The 6,731-nt window shown below is 43.4% G+C and overlaps 1 protein-coding gene and 1 long non-coding RNA gene across 3 annotated transcripts in view; one reads left to right on the top strand and one right to left on the bottom strand.

Moving 5' to 3' along the window:
• s1pr2 (sphingosine-1-phosphate receptor 2) overlaps positions 1–6,731 on the bottom strand; it is a 198,794-nt gene that overhangs the window by 13,672 nt on the left and 178,391 nt on the right. The gene's annotated exons all lie outside the window — the stretch shown is intronic.
• The window catches only part of LOC127526161 (uncharacterized), a 268,028-nt gene that overhangs the window by 189,051 nt on the left and 72,246 nt on the right, over positions 1–6,731 (top strand). The window lies entirely within an intron of this gene.

Genomic DNA, 6,731 nt, shown 5'->3' with positions numbered 1-6,731 from the left:
CTAGAATTTGCTTGAACATTCCGGTTAATTTTGCAACCTCTCCAATCGTACTACGTATCATAGTTTGCTTGCGGTACCAATTTATTTGTGCAAATCCGAGACAGATGCAGCACGGGCCCTCCTCACTCAAGTGGCAGCCTTGGGGCGTACCTTACCTCCGCTTAGCTAGTGAACGAGAGAACTACTTAACGGATTTAGATTGGGTTTTTTTCTAGAATTTGCTTGAACATTCCAGTTGATTTTGCAACTTCTCTCATCGTGCGAAGAATCGCTTGCAGGAGCGATGTATTTGAGCTAATCTGAGACAGAGGCCGTGGGCCGAGGGGACGGGGAAGTGTGATGTCAGGAGTGGGGAACCGGGCAGGGCCCACCTCACTGTCCTTTTTCACTATTACATGGGTGGAACCTCGAGGGACGGCTAGTACTGTATAAGAGGGGTGGTCAAGAAGATTGGAGTCTGAACCTGAAAAGCGTATTCTACAGTCCTGGCTGTGTGAACAGTCAAAGATGAGCTCTTGTGTACTACAAGTGTCTGATCAGCAAGGACGACGAGATGGCTGAATGGTGCTAGGACAACAGCCTCACCCTCAATCTTAGCAAAACTAAGGAACTGATGGTGCATTTCTGCAAGCAGATGAGAAGGCATCATCTCATTTACATCGGAGGGGAGGCCGTGGAGCAGGTTAGCAGCTTCAGGTTCCTTGGGGTGTCCCTCACTGATGACCTTGAATGGTCAAGTCACACTGCAGCAGTAGTTCAGAAAGTCCTCCAATGCCTTTACTTTGTCAGGAAACTGAACAAGGCCCAGATGTCACCAACAACCTTGTGCAGATTCTACAGGTGTGCTGTGGAGTCCATCGTCACAGGGTCCGTAACATCCTGGTACAGCAGGGTCTGCCATGTGTGGTGGAAACAGCACCGCAGATCACGGGCCCTCAGCTCCCTCCGGTCCATGACATCCATGCCACGCTCTGCCTTAGGAAGGTAAACGGTGTCAGGCGGGACCCCAGCCATCCTGCACTGCCACTTTTCACCCTCCTAGGGTGTTCAAATCCAGTCCTGGTGGGCCGCAGTGGCTGCAGGTTACCATTCTAACCATCTTCTTAATTAGTGACCAATTTTTGCTGCTGATTAACTTGTTTTGCCTTCGTTTTAATTAACATGGCTTTGACATGACATGACATTAGTCATGAGCAGCCAAACACCAAACAAGTGGCCACATGACCAGCTCACCAGAAAATAAAGAAAGGTGAAGGTCTTGGTCATGTTGGTCTGCTCAGGTCACCAAAACAACTTCACGGTGGTCTTCAAAAAAAAACAGAAAATCAACAGACAGCTGTGGCAGAATGAGAGCAGCAACAAGTCACGATATTCAGTAATGGCTTTAATGAACAGCAAGAACTGGCTTCTCATTACGAAACTGGTTGGAGTGAAATTGGCTGGAGTTTGACGTTAATCCGTTAGCTCGTTTCACATCTCATTTCTGCTTGGCTGCCATTTAATGAAGAAACAAATCAATTCAGAGAACTGAATCCTTAAAAACAGGGCTATTAAAGTAAAGGGAAAAGGAGTTAATTAGCAGCGAAAACTGCTCGTCGATTAGGAAAAGGGTTAGAACAGAGGTGGGCAAGTGCGGCCTTCGAGGTCTTTTTTTGTGACCGTCGTGAAGGTATCAGTGGAACAAGTGATTGCGGCCTTTTGGCTTGTTCACACTAGCCGAAAATGTTCAACGAAACAAACAATGTAAACGAAGATTCGTTTACGAATCGATACTGCACAGTCCTGACAGACGACCATTTGGAAGGCCAGCCACGTTTAAGAACAACAACTTTTGAGCCAAGTTTTAATGAATTGTCAACCAACAAACAGACTCAAAAAAGTCATTGAAAATTACAGAATTAATTTGTGTTATGGATTATTCTTACACTTTTACACACTTTGGGGTCTGTATAAAGTTTAATAATAAATAATTAATAAAAGCATGCCTATATATATTGTTAATGACTTCATAATGGTGCGGCCTTGTTCGAGTTAAAGCAGTCGTCAGTGGCCTTAGTGCGAAAAATGGTTGCCCACCACTGGTTTAGAATGAAAACCTGCAGCCACTGTGGCCCACCAGTTGGACACCCCTGATTTAAGGTCCATCTGAACACGCACCTCCAGATTCAGGGACAGTTTTTACCCAACTGCAGTTAGGCCCAGGAACAATCCGTGACCTTGTCACCTCCACTGCTACTACTGCGGCTATCACAGATTATCTATCACATGCATTTGCTGTCACGTGTTGTATTTTTTTGTATATTTATCTTGTCTCTGGTGTTTGTTTTCTGTCTGCAGAGGCACATACAAGTAACCCTTTCACTGTACACGGAACCTGTACTTGTACACGTGACAGTAACAAACTGAATCTTGAGTCACAATGCATGCTGAAAACCACCAAATCAAATATCCTGCTAGCACTGAAATCCTAACACTACGGAAAAGTGTGCATTTAGAGACTCACGGCTGACCCTTGGGGCAACCTCCTTAGCTTTACATTTCTCTCAAAAATAATAATAATAATAAAAAAAAAATGTGAAAAGCATTGCATTTTTTGGCTTGAAAAACAACATCTTTCAACTGTAAAACGTGCAAAAAACAAAAAGTACAAACTCAGAAGTGTAAACAGTATAATAATGATACAAAGAGTAACAATGATGAATAACAATATGAAATGATTAACAATGATGCTAATATCGTACATACTGTCATAATGTGTCTTTTGTTTGGGAAATCCGTGTAGGTGTACGGCCATTTACGGTCACCGTTCAGTGCAATGCTTCACCTCAACAATTCTTTTGATCGCGTCATCATCTAGAAATAACTTGGGTCTTGGCTGTTAACGTTCACTTTTTATTCCTGGCTGCCCCACAAAAACATAATGAGTTGGTGGCGGTGGTTTATTTGAAGCAGGGCTAGCAGAAACAGAAATGCGAGCGTCACTTTTGGATTCATCAGAGTGACTTTCAGTTTCACTGCCTGAAGACACGTTCACTTCGTCATCACCGTCAAGAGCATGCAACACTGAACGATGTTTCATACGAGATGCCATGATGAGGCTAGGAGGAGATGTGTCCACACCGTTGCCCGGGTAGCACTCGGGCCTGACCCTTATGTAAGATTTATGTGAATTTCCCATCGGGATTAATAAAGTATCTATCTATCTATCTATCTATCTATCTATCTATCTATCTATCTATCTATCTATCTATCTATCTATCTATCTATCTATCTATCTATCTATCTATCTATCTATCTATCTATCTATAACGTCGCCTGAGTAACGCTCAGGACTAAAACTGTTAGCACTTTTAGAGCCCGAGTAATCCTCGGATGTAAGGACCGGTTTCTACTTCACGCTCAGGACGCGTATGCGTACGCATCATGGCTGCCACGCATTCCCAGTGTTCGTCAGAAATTAATTTGACATGTGTGTGAGTTGCAGTACCAGCAAAAACATGGGCGGCATGTTGTTATGTGATGTCAGCATCGTTGTTTAGTGTCAACATGTGATGGCAATCTGCAATGCTGCTCCAACAGGAAATCTGCATACTACGATGTTTGATGAATGGTTCGATGTGGTGAAGCAAATCATCAAACTTAAATGCTGACATGCAAACTTATTCGTGGTGCTTTTTTTAATCCATTTCTCACATAGGCAATGCAAGCGTCACATATTCCCCACCGTAATGACATGATACCATCTTCTGTGTCGCTGTTGCCATCTTATTTTTTTTTTCTTCCTACCTTCAACTCACAACACAGCAAAACCAGAAGTTGTTTTCTCCCTGTAATGATTTCCTGCACTGCCACCTGGTGGAATCCTCCAGAATTACTGTAATTAAGTATGCGCACAACTATATTTGTCTTAATAAGTTAGGATCAAATTATTTTGAACCCCTCTCATATGGTGTAACTATCAGTTACTGTTACAACAGTCTAACTGATGGTGTATCAAGTCTTCGGACTAATAAGGGAGCAATGACAACACTTTACACAGGGGGTTACCTAGAATGCATCTGTTAATAGCAGGCTGCCTTGTAACAAGACCTCCACTATGGCTTTGTTACAGTCCATTAATTTCATGACTAACTGCAGCACTAGACGAAGCCCCTAAAGCTTCTGGCGTTGCTAATGTGCCTCCCACTTAGTTCTGTTCTTGAAAACATTTTTAAACATGATCCTATCCTAAAAGTTTTTGGACAATATTCTGTTTGCAGGGAAATGAGTGTGACTAGGTGGGCCTGAGACTAGGGATCTGTGCCAGCAATCAGAAGATTGCCAGTTCGAATCCCATAAATTAGAACATTTGAACAATCTACACGAGAAGAGGCCATTCAGCCCAACAAATCTCGCCAGTCCTGCCCACTTATTTCTTCCAATAAAACATCAAGTCGAGTTTTGAAAGTCCCTAAAGTCTTACTGTCTACTACACTACTTGGTCACTTTATTCCAAGTATCTGAGGTTCTCTGGGTGAAGAAAACCTTCCTGATGTTTGTGCGAAATTTACCCTTAAATGTGTCTAACTGTGTCCCCATGTTCTTGATGAACTCATTTTAAAATAACAGTCTCAATCCACTGGACTAATTCCCTTCATAATTTTAAACACTTCAGTCAGGTCTCCTCTTAATCTTCTTTTGCTTTTACTGTAAACGCTCAGCTCTTTAATCTTTCCTTATAACTCATCCCCTGTAGCCCTGAATCAGCCTAGTCGCTCTTCTCTGGACCTTCTCTTGTGCTGCTGTGTCCTTTTTGTAGCCTGGAGACCAAAACTGCACACAGGACTCCAGATGAGGCCTCATCAGTGTGTTATAAAGGTTGAGCAGAACCTCCTGTGACTTGTACTCCACACATCAAGGCGCTATATAACCTGACATTCTGTTTGCCTTATTAATTTCTTCTGAACAACTCTGTCTGGATATCGATAGCTTAGAGTCCACTACGACTCCAAAGTCCTTCTCATAAGGTGGACTCTCGATTTCCCGACTGCCCATTGTGTATTCAAACCTAACATTTTTACTTCCTATGCGTAATACTTTACATTTACTGACATTAAATTTCATCTGCCACATATCTGCCCAAGTCTGTATGCTATCTAAGTCCATCCGTAACGATTCAACGGATTCCTTAATTATCTGCCAGTCCACCTATCTTGGTATCATCTGCAAAATTAACCTGTGTGACAGATTAGGTCACTCTCACTCCCTTGAACCCTCAGATCAGACGTCAGACACCAGATAAAAGTCCAATAATAATATTTATTATTATAAATAAGTGCACAAAGCACCCTCCTCTCCACAATACTCAATAAATCCACAATAACACTAATCAATACAATCCTCCACTCTCCTAGATGCTTAGCCACCCTGCCTCCCAACTCAGCTCACTCTTCTGGGATTTCCCATAGTCCTTTATAGTCCATGACCCGGAAATCTTTTGCCCTCTCTGTCCACGTGACTAGGAACACTTCTGGGTCAGATAAAAATCCTTTTCCTTCACCCCGGAAGCACGTCATTCCTCCTGTCCATGTGACTTGGATGTACTTCCGGGCCGTAGGGCAAATAATCCTTGTTCCTCCCTGCAGCGTCCTCTAGCGGCTCCCATGGTATCCAGCAGGGCTGGGGATAAAAACTGCATTGTCCAGGATTCCCTGCTGGCATTCGGGGCACTTTCATACTGCAGGGAGGGCTCCACCTGGCGGGCTGGGTGTATTGGCCGGGATGAACGGCCGGCCATATATCACAGCAGCTTGTTACTTATATTCCTATCTAAATCATTTCTATATATTAAAAATAGCAGCGGCCCAAGCACTGCCCCCTGCTGGACACCACTCTTAACATCAGCCAATTCTGAGGAGGTTCCTCACACCATCACCCTCTGCTTCCTGTGTCTGAGACAATTTTGCATCCATCTACAAACATTACCCACAACTCCCACTTCTTTTAGTTTGATGCCCACCCCCTCATGTAGCACCTTCTCAAATGCTTTCTGAAAGTCTAGATAAATAATATCATATGCCCCACTTTGCAGCAAATGGGTATGATCATCCTCATAGAATTCCAGCATGTCGGTAAAACATGACCTCCCTCTTTTGAACCCTTTCTGGCTCTTCAGTAAAGCTCCTGTCCTTGCCAGGTGTTGCTCAATCTTATCCTTAATCATTCCTTCCATTCATTTTCCTGTGATGCATGTTAAGCTTACTGGCCTATAGCTGCTTGGCTCTGCCCGCTCACCCTTTTTATATAACAGGATAATATTTGTCATTTTCCAGTCCTTTGGAATCTCTCCATTGCACAGTGACTTCCTATATGCCAGAAATGATTCCATTCTGTTAGGCCTTTAACTTGCCATTGCTCTGTCCTGGGTATGACGTCAGCCTCCAACTTAGAGGGAAAACTCACGGGTTGGTAGCAGGATTGGCACTCCAGCCATTGTAAAAAAACTACACATTGTTCCATTCTAATTAGTGTGGTGCTGAGGTGCCACCCGTTGCACGGCTGCACTCAAGTCCTAATTTGGGACCCTGAGGTGGTTCGCCATGTGGTGGGTCTCAGTGAACGCTCCCAACCCTCTACCCACTTATTTTTCATCTTGAAAACATTTCTAGACATGGTCGTACCCTAAAAATATTCTGATTGCTGGAAAAAGTGTGTGACTAGGAACCATGCAAATATTTTGGCTTTGAAGGTGG

Source organism: Erpetoichthys calabaricus, chromosome 17 (assembly GCF_900747795.2).
Source record: "Erpetoichthys calabaricus chromosome 17, fErpCal1.3, whole genome shotgun sequence".
Taxonomy (NCBI): domain Eukaryota; kingdom Metazoa; phylum Chordata; class Cladistia; order Polypteriformes; family Polypteridae; genus Erpetoichthys; species Erpetoichthys calabaricus.
This window is presented reverse-complemented; position numbering and strand designations above follow the sequence as displayed.